This window comes from Pinus tabuliformis, chromosome 8 (genome assembly GCF_031772625.1).
Source record: "Pinus tabuliformis cultivar Carrire ecotype Pingquan chromosome 8, CPIR1, whole genome shotgun sequence".
Lineage (NCBI taxonomy): Eukaryota > Viridiplantae > Streptophyta > Pinopsida > Pinales > Pinaceae > Pinus > Pinus tabuliformis.
In genome coordinates, this window is record NC_142294.1 from 1,968,119,695 (window position 1) to 1,968,134,642 (window position 14,948).

The 14,948-nt window shown below is 38.3% G+C and overlaps 1 pseudogene; it reads left to right on the top strand.

The window, feature by feature from the left end:
* Positions 1-1,143: 1,143 nt before the first annotated feature.
* LOC149244337 (putative pectinesterase/pectinesterase inhibitor 32 pseudogene) lies at positions 1,144-1,590 on the top strand (annotated as a pseudogene).
* The last annotated feature ends 13,358 nt before the right edge of the window (positions 1,591-14,948 follow it).

Genomic DNA, 14,948 nt, shown 5'->3' on the forward strand with positions numbered 1-14,948 from the left:
TCGATCCGAAAGGTTTGCATATGGTTGTTTGAGGGGACTCATTTCCTTTGCGTTTTTCTGGGAGCCGCCTTAATTTTTGGGTAAGGCCTGGTTGCGTTCATCTGCTCAGAAGGATAGCATCTCTCTGTTGTTTTACGTTTACCTCTTGAGGACTTTCTCGCAGTCAACCTCCTCAGGTCGTGCCATATTTAAATTCTCGACAGGGCCTACCTGCTCTAGGGTCTGCACAGTGGTAGAATGCTAAGTTCGAATTTTCTACTGGTTATTATTATGTAACAAACATTCTTCCCAAGAGAAAGAACGGTTTAAACGATGTAATGTATATGTATTTTTTTGTTTAAATTCTCCCATGGGTTGGAGCCCCTTTTCAGCATTCTGTAAAGTTTACTGATAATGTAATGGATTTCTTTGGTAGCCGAGGTCCCTTAAGGCTATGGTTACAGTTTATCTGTCGTTATTCACGGATTCTTGTTATTAAACTTATCATCTTTTCCTATATGTAAGGTATTTTACAATACTCTGCTGGTATAAGGACATGCGCAGACTTCTCTTAGTTTTGCGAGTTCGCTATTGTTCATATCATTCTCCGTATAGACCCTTTTGATTTCCTTCTGCTGTAAAAAATGTTGTGTTCTGCTAAGCAAATGAATTCATTGTGCTAGCCGTTGTGTTTTACTGTTATAAAGATTATTTGCTTGCTATTGCTGGGTGTATACATTAGGTAATTTTTTGGGTTTGGATACTTGTGAACAGGGTTTCCTGTTCTTTTGTTACCCGCCTCATAGCGCGCGGCTAGTTTTTGTGAATTTTAATAGGATGGGCTTTGTTAAAGGTTCCCTCCCTGAGCACCATTTTCGGCTTAAGCCCGAAAGTCTCTTCAGGGTTTGGACACAGGGCCACTTCACACTTCTACTCACATCTCTACAGTTTGCCAAGATTTAGCTTCTTCATTCTGTCACTTAATTCATTCTTCTCACAGAGAATAGACTAGAGGGAACAACATAAAACGATGAATTCTTTTTTTAGCCGCAGTAGTAATGTTGACAAAGTAAAGCAGTGTTTCTGGGCGGAGTGATTCAAATCTCCGAATTAGTCAGTAATTCCCTCGCCATGTTCAATAAAATTTCATTTGTATTAGATGATATGAAGTGGCCTCCTAATTCCCAGAATAGATGTCTCCTCGATCTTGAGAGCGGGCTCGATCGTCATGATTTTGGGTCTGAAGAAAATGGTTTCCCCGGATGGTTATCAGCTGGATATCGCAGGCTGTTGCAGGTTCCGCAAAGCAATGTAACCGCTGATGTCGTCGTAGCATTGGACGGTACGGGTAATTATACAAATATTACCGACGCGGTCATTGCGGCTCCTGATAATAGCGTTAAGAGGTACGTTATACATGTAAAGGCAGGCGTGTATCATGAACAAGTTGTGATCAAGAAGAAAAAGATGAATCTTATGTTTATTGGAGACGGCATGGATTCCACAGAAGTTACAGGAAATCTCAACGTATTTGACGACACAACAACGTTCCACTCTGCAAATATCCGCGGCCTGGCTCCTCGGCAATCAAGAACGTTATCCAGCAAATAAATAACAATATGACCACCCATGCCCTAGATCCGCCATCCGCTAGGTTTCAGAACGCTTCCGCAGCACTGGCACCTGGTGAAGGCCAAGACAAGAGCCTAGCTCACTAGAAGAAACAGAAACGCCGATGTCCAAAATGTACACCCAGAAAGTTGCGTTGTTGTACTCATCGGGCGTCACAACTCCAGTTTTCCTCCTGCACTCTGCAACCAATAATCTCCTCCTGCACTTTGCGGACACTACAAAGCCAAATGTAATGAGATTGATACCACACTATAATCGGTTATGCTAACCAGTGCACAAACCGTTTCCCAAACGAATTTGTAACCATTCTGATCGAACAGTTGAAACTTTTGCAATCGTCTAACATAGGATCCTATGGCGTACAAGGATGATAGGTGGGCAGAGAGGGGAGTTAATTTCAGAGGGAATGCCTTACAGCATAATAATTGGTTTATTAAAGTGAATATACACACACTCCTTTCATTTTTTTACATTTATACATTTAATTTTTTTTAATTTTTTTTTGTAGGCAAGTGTTTATTTTTCTTCACAAATGAGTTCATTTCAGAAATTATATATATAAAACAAGAACAAGGTAGATTATACTAGCAAAAAATGTGTCAAACATATATGAGATACATCCATAAATTACTCAGAAAAAATATTGCAAAAAGTTGTAAGGCTAAAATGGCCATACTTGCCATTTTTGGATTCTAATACTAAGTTCCAAGAAAATCCATATGGATAAAATATATAGAAAATGCTATTAACATGGTAACATTTAGCTAGTATCAAACTCTAACAAGCATTCACTCCTAGTCATCTATAACGATGAAATTTTCATCAATAGCAATCTGAATAAGATCAAATAGTTCAATGGGGCAGATTGGACTCACTTTCAAAAGAGATTCTGCCCTTAATGCATTGAGCATCTCCCTATTACACCACCTAGAGCTAGTGCTCTTGAGAGAAGATGTTGCATGTCAATTCTCATATTTTTCATTTGCAGTTGCTATGCAGAGAAAATGTTATATATTTGTTATAATGACCTCCACATGCATCCTTTGTGCCTTTGAAGTGCCATATTCACATCTTGCAAATGGTCTTTCAAGGTTTTGTTGACCCTCAAAGTTTCATGAGGGCGTGATAATGATTGATTTTTTAATTTGTTTTCTACCCCTATTTACATCTCTAAAACACGTTTGACCTAGATGCATGAGATCCAAACAATTCTTAAAATTGTTGTATAAAGATGGCAAAGCATGGAGTCCAAATGAAAAGTTTCCAAAGTATGATAACATATGGAGTTTTTTTTTTTTTTTTAATGTGGTTCATGGACAATGGGTGACCGCTACATCCATGAGAAAATCTAGGCAGATCAAACTTAAGGGATCTACCCTTCTGCCAAACTAACAAGGCCTAACCCTAATGTCATGTGCCCACTTTTATTCCTCTACAGTACAACTAGGGTGGATTTCCAAGGCATGGGATGGCTAGGTCATAGGACCATGTTTGTGTCATTAGGGGTTATGGGGAGTTTTGAGGAGTCTTTATGGGTTCCAATGGTATTCTCTTGACATATTATATCATCCGCACAACTTGGCTTTCATTCTGTTGTATTTCGACAACTTTCAAAAAACTGGGTTATTATTGAGTCTGACTTAATTTCACTTGAGGTGGCATTCCAAGAGAAATATTTGATGGAATAAATTAGTTTAATAGATCATTGGAACCAGAATGAGAATATTTATAGGATGAGAAGTTGAGAAGTGACTTCCAATGTCTGGAAAGAGTACGATGGGAGATTTACAATTTTCCTTGATTAAAAATGGCTTTAACTAGTCATTCTGTTAAGGAAAAATAATTAATTGTTGTTGGGTGTGTGTTATATTCTTTCCACGACTAGCCCCATGCATGAGAGCCAAAAATCCCCTTGTTCGTTGCGTTGGATGCAGCAAAGGGGACAACAACCCCCCTCTACAGGGTCTGGGGCAGCGCCTCATGGATTTTTTTTTTATACTGTATATTAGGTTGGAGGACCTACCTATGGTTTTTGCATGGTTTTCACACATGGTTTTGGGTGTGATGGTTTTCTACCCCATGGTATTTTGTAGATAAGGTCAAGGAAACTATGGTTATGTTCTAATATAGGGTTAATGGATTAGGGTTTATGGATGTTTCAGCATGTATATATATGTATTGTAACATTGAAAGGAATAATGAAAAATCAATTTGGTAGTCCCGGTTTTGGGATCCAGGGGAAAATCTCTATGTATATTTGTTTTATGTTTAATGCTCTCACCATGGTTTATTTTCTGTTTTTTAGAATTCATATGAAGGTAATTTCTGTACGGGGTTAAAACCTACAATTGGAGGAAAGAGGCCAAAAGTGATTTAAGTGAAATAAAATAAAATTAAAAGGCCATTTAAGATAAATTTAATGGAGGAGCTTCTAGAATAATAATAAAATAATAAAGTGAGATGCTTCTAGAGGCGTGGGGATCTATCTATGGAGATCTATAAAAGAGGAGGAAGAAACCATTTGGAGACATCTTGGAGTTGAGTTTTCTTTCTTGTGGAGAGGTTTGGAGAACCAAGAGTTCCCAGCTTCAGCAACAGCCCTAGGAAAAAAATCCTCGAGTGATTCAGTGAGAGTAAGCAAGAACCTAGCTCTCTCCCTTGGTGAATCCACTTAGGATTCACATGTTGTGACATATTGATTGGCCAGTTCAGTTTTGGAGGCCTACTGCAGTATTGGAGTAGATTTATTTTAGTGGCAATTCTCTGAGCTGCTACCAGATTTTTATGTACTCCTTTTATATTAATAAAATAAGGTTAAGTTTCACTGCATGTGCATTTTATCAAATTTTCAGTTGCACTTCATATTTCCTCTTGCCAATTAATTTTTATGGTTCAATTTGTGAATTTTTCTTACCAAGTTAACGAAAAAAAATTATAAGTAACTTCCAGCAAATTTTACATTTGGGATACTACAATGGTATCAGAGCAAGATTTTTGCTAGTTGTGGGTTAAAATAAAAGTTGTCGTATTGTTTCTAAAGAATAAGAGAGGCAAGTTTGTGGATCAAAGTTTTTAATCTATTTTGTTGGAGGATAATTGTTGCATGTGTGTCAAAAAATTAAAAAAAAATCGTTGGACCATATTTATTGCAGGGTTGAAATTATCTTGCTAGGTCGAATTCATTTTTATGGGCCAAAATTATTTTGGTGGACCGAATTTATCTTTATAGACCGAGATTATTTTGTCGAACTAAATTGATCTTGCAAGGCCAAAATTATTGTATTGTGGAGAATTTCCCTTTATGGGCCAAAATTATTTGTTGGCTTAATTTTATTTGTTGGAGCCTAATTTATTTGTTGGAGCCTAGTTCATTTTCCATAGCCAGATTTATCTATTGGGGCTAAGTTTATTTGTTAAGCCCAACTTATTTATTGTAGCCCATTTTATTTACGAGAGTTTTTTGTAGGAGATTTCTCTCATTTGAGTTGGTGATTTTGCATCGAATTTCAAGGATTGAAGAGTTGGAGCATTGTGGTACGAATTTATCTTATTTGGAGCAATGTATAGAGTTGGCAGATTGGGAAACTCACACTAAATTGGGGTTTTTCTAGATCGGCTAAAATTTGTCCAATATTTTTATGGGTTTTCTAGTTTTGAGAGAGGAGTCCATGGTTAACATTTCATAAGTTTTCGGGCAATATTCGAGAAGGAAATAAACATTCCTTTAGTAGTGCATTTTATTAGTGAAATGGGTAATTCACACCACTTAGTGAGCTTGATATTGGCTTGTAGTTAATCCAAACCATTTATGGGTTTTTATGGGTTTGGAGTGAGACACTTTGGGTTAATGTTTTAGAATTTTTTGAGCAGTTTTGAGGGTAGAAACTGCAGTTCTTCTTCAGCAATATCTGTAGTATTTTCTGGGCAGTGCATGCTACTTGTTTCAGTCATTTTCAGCACTTGGGTCTACTTCATTTCACCTAGGTTTTGGATGCATGTAGAATGGCATCAAATTCATTTGAGCATTATAATTACCTCAAGTATTTGCCTTGTTATCACTTGGAAAGTTTCTCTTGGTTGTCGAAGAGAATTTTCCAAGGTAATCTTTTTACTCCAACTTGTAGATTGAAGGCTAGCCCCTTCAATATAGAGACGACTCTCTCTGAATTTCACACTGTGGCTAGATCTTTAGATAAGTTTTGTTGATGTAGGGTTTGGTTGGGCCTGAAAACAATAACTCATTGGTTGCTAGAGCCAAATAGCTAGGGTTTATATAGGTTTACTAAGATAAATGGTTGTCTAATAAGGATTGATAAGGGCAAGGTGGATAAAAGATCCCAAAAATTTTCCATTTGATGTAGATGGATGTAGAAGAAGAAAAGTAGTCCACCACAATAGGGCATGCAAAATGAATCCTAAGGTGGCTTTAGAGGATCAGAATGAGAACATTTGGAAACCTAACTTAAAGCATCAAGAAATAATGAATTCTGAATTAATTTAACTTTCCAAACTTTCAGAGGAAATGTAGTTATGAGATTATTGAAGGAGAAATTCAAAAACACAGAGATACATACTAACATCCACTATCTCATGAATATTTATATCACTATTTAAAATATACTAATCCTGGTGAATGAAAAGATTGAAGCATTCAAAACACATAGATAGTGAAACTATAATTTTCATAAAATCCAAACTTTTCTTCATATTCTTGATGCAATATATAGAAATTACAATAGAGTTCAGCTCCTTGAAGTATGGTATAAGTAATTACAAAATATTTACATAGTCTATGAAAGTTTAACTGAACAAATTACAAAAAAACCTATCATCTGATCTATTTTGATCACTAATATAATACATAATCCATAGTGAAAATAGAGTATAAGGGTTTTTATATGCTTCTGCTGCTAGTGTCCTGGAAGAAGAATGTTGTGTGTTGCAAGATAAGATCTAGAATAGTCTGCTACTATACATTCTTAAACTCTGAAGCTAAACTCGCATTCCCTCCTTATAGCAGACTGATGCAAGAATGTGAAAATGATGTTCAAACTGTGTAACTGTTTGCCCTTTTTACTGCTTTCTTTCCTCATGTTGAATCGTACTCCGTAGGCCACAAAAATATATGATATCTTACCACAATATACTCAAAATTATGACTTCTTGATCATTTAACCATGGTAAACCAAAATATTAAATATATATTAGGGATTTGGTGTAGCAAAATTAGGGTTTAATATAACAAAATTAGGGTTTGCACTATACTCTGTCTCTTGGAGTTAATTGATCAATTCCCTATGTCATCTTCAACTTGAGAAAATATGTCTAGCTTGTATTAACTCCTTGTCACTGTGCTAGCTGGATTAGGTGAACTTTTATCAGTTTTTATGGTTTTTCTTTTTCCTTTCTCAACATACTCTGTTTTTCTGTCTTTCTTACCTTTTGAAACTTGCTCTAAGTTTTCTTCTTCATCAAGGATTATGACTGATTCTTTGTATTTAGGATTCATTTTGGTCTTGAATTTCAACCTAAGCTTGTTAGTAAGAAGAGTGTGAGGCTTACTTACCAAACCCTAATCTCAACTTCCTCATTGATCCAGGTGGCTCTAGAGACACACAAAAGACAAAGAGGACTCTGGGAAGCTAAAAAATCAAAGTGTTTGGATTATCCTCGAACTAGGACCAGAGCGTAGATCTCGTCATCCTAATCACAGCGGTGTGAACGGTTCGTCAAACTGAGTCTGTATGTGAAAGTTAGAAGAAGTCAAAGTTGGGTTGAATTTTTCTGACTGGGCAGGCTTAAGGAGGCCACAATTTGGACAGAACCCGGCCACCGGATTCTGGCCAACTTGGGCCGGATTCCGGGCAAATTTGTGGCTCTGTTAAAATGACTCCTTCGCCTTAAATTTGGAATTTTTGCAAATGGCATAGTGATTTAGTAAATTAAAAAATATATATAAAAAGGGGTGGTGGTGGGCCACCACTCCCACCACCCACACCCCTTCCCACATAAACCGTATTCATATTTAGTTCGGGACCAGCGGGGGTTGAACCCCCCTGGCCCACGTGGGCCGGTCCCCGAGCGGGCGACCCCATAAATAACTAAACAATGAACCTCCATTTAATGCTCCACACACTATTTAATATGCCACCATTAACGCTCCAGTTTGAATCGGTTGTGGTTAACGGTTATAAACCGTATTCTAAAAAAATTATATGAACACCTAATTCGAGAGGGTCGGGATTTGATCCCCCGAACTCTCCTCAACCAATTTCAATTTCTACCACAATGCTAAACTGTCTTCTTTGGCTTATCCACCCAACTTTATATTTAAACCCTCAATTGCACAGTGTGCCCAAGGATGGAGGAACCAAGAGTGAGCACGCAGTTCAAAGTAGAATTTTGTAGGAGGGCCGAATTTTCACTTTGTCAAATTTTGAAAATTTTTATATGGTTTCAGCAGTTCTCAACACCACGAACGCAATGGCGCTGTCCGTTTCTCCATCATAGTTCTGCATTTTTCGGTCATTTTTCAGTATGTAGGTGGAACCATGACTGCTGCAAAAACAGGGAGCGAAATCATGATCCTTGAAATTTTCTGGAGGAGGTAATTTTTCTCCATGTCGGAATATAGTCAAGTTTATAGTTGTTTTTCATGGTTTTCCACAGGGATTGCAATGGCGAGGTCATATTCGCCTTTGGAGTTGCATATTTCCAGTCCATCTATGCAGCAAAATCTTTGAGGAATCTGGGGGGAATCTAAAAGATTCCTTGAGCCTCAGATTCTCAATTTCTCAGAATTCAGAAATTGGACAGTCGATTTTTCACTATTAAATGCCACAAATATGATGGTGCGTTCATATTTTTTATTTTCTCATTCTATTATTCAGCCACTTTTCTAAGTGGAATGTAGGTGTTAGCATTCATGTGCGAGCAATCATTTCCATGCGACTGATGCTGTGAGATCGATGGCACGAACAACTTCAGTAGTTTGACATTCGCTTCTTCAGATGGCCCTTGGTTGTGAGGTATATGCAATGTGTTCTTGTACTTATTTTGCTATGCATTGTTCTGCACAAATAGTTGTTTGACGTTGATGAGGGATCTTATTGATTACTTGTTTTCATGATTCATGCTTGATGTGATGTACTTGTTGTCATGATTTGTCATGTTATGTTTTGAGATCCCTTTGTTGTATGTTGATGGGATACTCATGTTGTCGTCATGCATGTTTGTATTGAGATCCCTTTTATTCCATGTTGGCGGGATGCTCATCATGCATGAGTTTATGTCATACTGATAGGAGTCTTTTGATTGAGAGTTCCTGTAGCGGAACATCTCTTGACGCCACTCCTGCGTGAGGGAATTTTTCCTTTTATGATAACGACATCACCTCTATGTACATCATCACTATTGACAATAATTAATGCAGTGACCTACACCATCTTGACATCAAGGCCCGGAGACATAGTCCCTCCTGGACGAACTCCGTTATCAATGGCTTATGTTTTTATGTTTCTGATGAATGTCATGTTCCTCTTCTTTATAGCATGTAGATATATTCATTTATGTTCTTTTAAAAATGCAATTTAACACATCACGAAAGTAAAAGGTCTTGGAAGGGTCCTTTGTCATACCCGGACCTGGATCAAGTGGTATCAGAGTGGTCTTTGCATGGATGTGAATTGCAAGCGTGAACAATGGAACGTGCAGCGACATAGGATAAAAAAGCGATGTACGAGACCATGCTCAAGATTTTCAAAAGGGTGGAAATAATGTATGAAACTCTATAGAAAGAGACAAAGGAAAAGGAGCGATTGCAGCTTTAGTTGCGAGCCACGGAAGACGCCCTGGAAGAACTTAAGCACAACAAACATAATCTTCAAATAGAGAACGCTGAATTGAAGACACTTCTACATGAAGAGAAAGAGGAGAAACATAGATTGCTATGACAACTGCAAGCAAAGGACGAGGCCTTGGAAAAACTGCAGTGTGACCCATGTGAGGTAAAAAGTAGTTCTCCATATTCATTTATGTTTCCTAATGATGATTTCGTTGTTTTTGAAAATCATACCACAAGAATTGGCTCCAAACTATTGAAGAGAATGAGGTATGAAGGAAATGTCTTGGGCATTAATGCCCAAGGAATTGTCAACCTCATCAAAGTGTAGGAATTACCCCATCAGACAGGACTTGGGTATGTTAGAAAAGAAGTTGGGGAATGCGCCAAGACAACTAGTGAGCCACCAACAACAGATGATGAGAAACCCTCATCAGTTCCTTCCAAATCGACAGAGGAGGTAAAAGATGTTGATTTCCTTTCGGTTTCATCTTCACATAGTATGATTTTCATTGGAGATTTGGAGATCCCAATTACAAGGACAAACGTGAGGCTCCTTACAAGGACGAGGCACTAGGAGGAAGAAGAACTTGGTGTTAATAACCAAGGCATAACTCAACCATTGGAGGTTGGGTAGAGACCTCAATTTGCAGGCTCAAGATACACCAAAGGAGAATGCTCAAAGGTGTCGTATGCTTCTGAGACATCGTCGAAATTGTCGAGGAAATAGAATGATGGGAAAACATCCCCATCATTCCATGGAAGTTTCCATGGCAAGGAAAGAGCTGAGGCAAGCTCTCATCACCATACTTACACCAGAGACGGCAGGGAAAGGTATAACCAGTTTCGATTTTCGAATTTTCGTTTCGATCGTAATCATGTTTTCAATGAACGTAAAACAAGGCATCGAAAAACATGTACCTTTTGTGGATCACATAACCATACATTTTCTAAGTGTTGGAAAAGAATGGCAGCACACAAAAGGATGAGGTGTGAAAGACCCTCTCGACAGCAGGGAAAGAAACATGTTAAGAAAATCTAGAGGAAGAAGATGTATTGCAGTCATTGCGCTAGAAGTGGCCATCAAAGAGCCACTTGTTGGAGGCTCCATCCAGAGTAGCACCTTAAATACAAAGCGTCAGTGCATGAACCAGGTGAAACGATTGATCGACAAGAAAGACCATCACAAGGTGATAACCCATTCACCTTGATAAGTGAAAAATAGTTTCTAGACATGTTAGCATTTCATGGTCATTCTTTTGTAAATCATTTGTTGCATCTTAAAATGTAAAAGTGATGATGTGTTTCCATCACTTGTTCATCAACAATGATCTCTGGTCTTATTTTGTGTTGCATGATAAACTGTGAAAGTGATGTTGTGTTTCCATAACTTGTCAAAGTGAAACAAAATAGTGTTTGGCCTGATCTTTGTAAATCATGTGTTGCAGTGATGATGTGTTTTTCCATCACTTGTTGAAGCAACAATGATATCTTGGTCTTGTTTTTGTAGCTGGGGTATTGCGTCCATCTTGTTGTAAACATGACCACTGAGTATGTGTTATAAACTCATGGCAAGTGTGAGACGTTTGGGTCATTAGTTAGTCGTAAAAGTCAAGCATGTAATTTGCAAAACAATGTACTATAGGTTGCAGGTGTCGGCTCATTGCTTAAGGATCCGAAGAACAAAGGTGAAGGAGATGGAAGTGAGACCTTTCAGGACGCTTGTGATGCAGAAAAGGTACAGAGAAGTTGTAGATTACTTTTCATGCTTTTGGAGGACCAAAAGCTCCTTAGTGGGGAGGATTGATCCAGGTGGCTCTAGAGACACAAACAGGACAAAGAGGACTCAGGGAAGCCCAAAAATCAAAGTGTTTGGATTATGCTCGAACTAGGACCAAAGCATAGATCTCATTGTCCTGATCGCAACAGTGCAAACGGTTCGTCAAACCGAGTCCGTATGCGAAAGTGAGCAGTCAAAGGTGGGTTGACTTTTTGCTGACTAGGTAGGCTTAAGGAGGCCACAATTTGGATAGAACCTGGCCACCAGATTCCAACCAACCTGGGCTGGATTCCAAGCAAATTTGTGGCCCTGTTAAAAGGACTCCTTCGCCTTAAATTTAGAATTTTTGCCAACGACATAGTGATTTATTAAATTAAAAAATATGTATATAAAAAGGGGTGGTGGTGGGCCACCACCACCACCACCCACACCCCTTACCACATAAACAGTATTCATATTTAGTTCAGGACCAACAGGGGCTGAACCCGCCCGGCTCACGTGGGCCAGCCCCTGAGCGGGCGGCCCCATAAATGGTAACCACTAATAACCAAACAACAAACCTCCATTTAATGCTCCATGCAATATTTAATATGCCACCATTAATGCTCCAGTTTGAATCAGTTGTGGTTAACGGTTATAAACCGTATTCTAAAAAAATTATATGAATGCCTAATTCGAGAGGGCCAAGATTTGATCCCTCGACTTCTCCTTAAGCAATTTCAATTTTTACCACAACGCCGAACTGTCTTCTTTGGTTTATCTGCCCAAATTTATATTTAAACCGTCAATTGCACAGTGTGCCCAAGGATGGAGGAACCAGTGGTGGGCATGCAATTCGAGGTAGAATTTTGGAGGAGGGCTGAATTTTCACTTTGTCATATTTTGACAAATTTTATATGGTTTCAGCAGTTCTCGACGCCACGAACGCAATGGCGCTGTCTGTTTCTCCATCAAAGTTCTGCATTTTTCGGTCATTTTTCAGTATGTAGGTGGAACCATGACTGCTACAAAAATAGGGAGCAGAACCATGATCCTTGAAATTTTCCCGAGGAGGTAATTTTTCTCCATGTCGGAATATAGTCAAGTTTACAGTCGTTTTTCATGGTTTTCCACAGGGATTACAATGGCATGGTCAAATTCTCCTTTGGAGTTGCAGATTTCCAGTCCACCTATGGAGAAGAATATTTGAGGAATCTAAAAGATTCCTTGAGCCCCAGATTCTCAATTTCTCAGAATTCAGAAATTGGATAGCTGATTTTGCACTATTCGACGCCACAAATCTGATGCTGTGTTCATATTTTTCATTTTCTCATTCTATTCTTCAGCCACTTTTCTAAGTTGAATGTATGTGTCAGCATTCATGTGCGAGCAGTCATTTCCATGCAATTGATGTCGTGAGATCGATGGCACGAACAACTTTAGCAGTTTGACATCCGCTTCTTCAAATGGCCCTTAGTTGTGAGGTATATGTAATGTGTTCATGTACTTCTTTTGCTATGCATTGTGCTGCACAGATCCCATTTTGATGTTGATGAGGGATCTTGTTGATTACGTGTTTTCATGATTCCTGCTTGATGTGATGCGGAATCGTCTATGTGATATACTTGTTGTCATGATTTGTCATGTTATGTTTTGAGATCCCTTTGTTATATGTTGATGGGATACTCATGTTGTCGTCATGCATGTTTGTCTTGAGATCCTTTTTTTCCATGTTGCCGGGATGCTCATCATGCATGAGTTTATGTCATACTAATAGGAGTCTTTTGATTGAGAGTTCTTGTAGCGGAACATCTCTTGGCGCCACTCTTGTGTGAGGGCATTTTTCCTTGTATGATAATGACATCACCTCTATGTATATCATCACTATTGACAGCACTTAATGCAACGGCCTACACCATCTTGACATCAGGGCCCGGAGACATAGTCCCTCCTGGACGAACTCCGTTATCAATGGCTTATGTTTTTATGTTTCTGATGAATGTCATGTTCCTCTTCTTTATAGCATGCAGATATATTCATTTATGTTCTTTTAAAAATGCAATTTAACACATCACGAAAGTAAAAGGTCTTGGAAGGGTCCTTTTTCATACCCGGACCTGGATCACTCATCTTTTGTTTTGATTTTCTATTTACTCTTTTTGTTCCTTGAAATTTCCTGTTTAACTTCCTCCTCTTATAAATTCCTTTGTTGGCTTCTATTTCTTCTTTCATAAACCTCAACCTCAACTTTTGGCATTTTTACAAGGATCTCTTCATATTTTTCAACTTGAGGTTGACTAGATTCTCGTTTAGTTTCATGGGCAACAACTTGAGGGGGAACTTTGTTTTGGCCTCTTTTTGATCTTCTAGGTACAGGCGGGTTTGGGTTCCTCTGTCTAATTTTCCTTAATTATTCTTGTTATACGATATTTATTATTGCGATCAAAAGTATCTCCCCTAGGTCAATGGTTAACCTAAAACTCCAAAGAGACAAGGAACCCAATTCTTTTCCTTAAAGTAAATAGATGACGGAGTGAGGCTTACCAGGAATCCTTTACACACTTCGGTCCTTCTTTAGCATGGAAACTCCAATTCCAACTCTGAATGCCAAAATTAGAACCTGCATAGTTAGATAACACAAGCCAAGAAACTACGAGATCTATGTAGTATCACATAAATACCTCATTCAATAGATCAACATGGTATTGAAATATATGAAAAAACAACATCGCATATAGGAAAAAAATGAATTCTTTGCATTAATATAAATGGAAGGAGATTACAACCATAAGTAGCATTTGATCTTGTAGAAGAGCTCCTCCAAGTTGTTGACTTGTCCTTTCCTCGTCACAATATGCATCTCCAATCACCCTAAATGCATGAGATAATAACCACTCACTACAACAACATAAGGGTAGAATGACTCTCCAAAATCCAACACCCAACCACATAGAAGGTTGGAAATATATAGAGTAGTAGGGTAAGCTGGGATTTTTTATCCAATTACCAATTTAAGGTTTGAGATCCACCATTGATGGAGGGATAGAATCAAAGGATAAGTGGTGAAAACTCCAAACTATCGAAGGATAGGATCTGAATGTTTTATCCAAGGTAAGTAGTTAAAACAACTTATGGAAAATCCTGAAAGGGGAAGCTTTCGGAATCCCGATCATTCTCTCGGATTTTTAGAACCAACGTAGGTGCAAAGGGGAGAAATCTACTGGTGACCAATGCAGGATCGCACCCCAGTAGGCATACAAGGAGCATTGGTCCTAAAACTAGCTTAGATGATTCATTTTGGGGCCGAAATTATGGGGGATGAAGGGAAAATGCTTAGGGATTGGTGCAAGATGGTGACAAGGGTGAATATGATTTTGATTGACCCCATTAGGAGGCTCACTGATCGGATGTGAAAAAATGGACTATAACAGAATACCTCCTAAAGCACAAAGTGAAATATGATGACTGATGATTGAAGTGCTTTACCTTGTGACAAGTCGAGATCAAGGACAACCGGTGAGCTTCATATGTTACAATAAATTTACAACATGAAATTTTTATTTGCTAAGGGATTCATACCCATACTCAACTCATAAGCTAACATAACATATACAATGATCAAATAATGCGTCCACAAATGTAACTGGTGGACCCATGACTATTTATGATCACGACCATCATACATTGTGATCTTTGTATAACTCCTGAAATCACAGTCCAGATGGTGGAAACTAGATC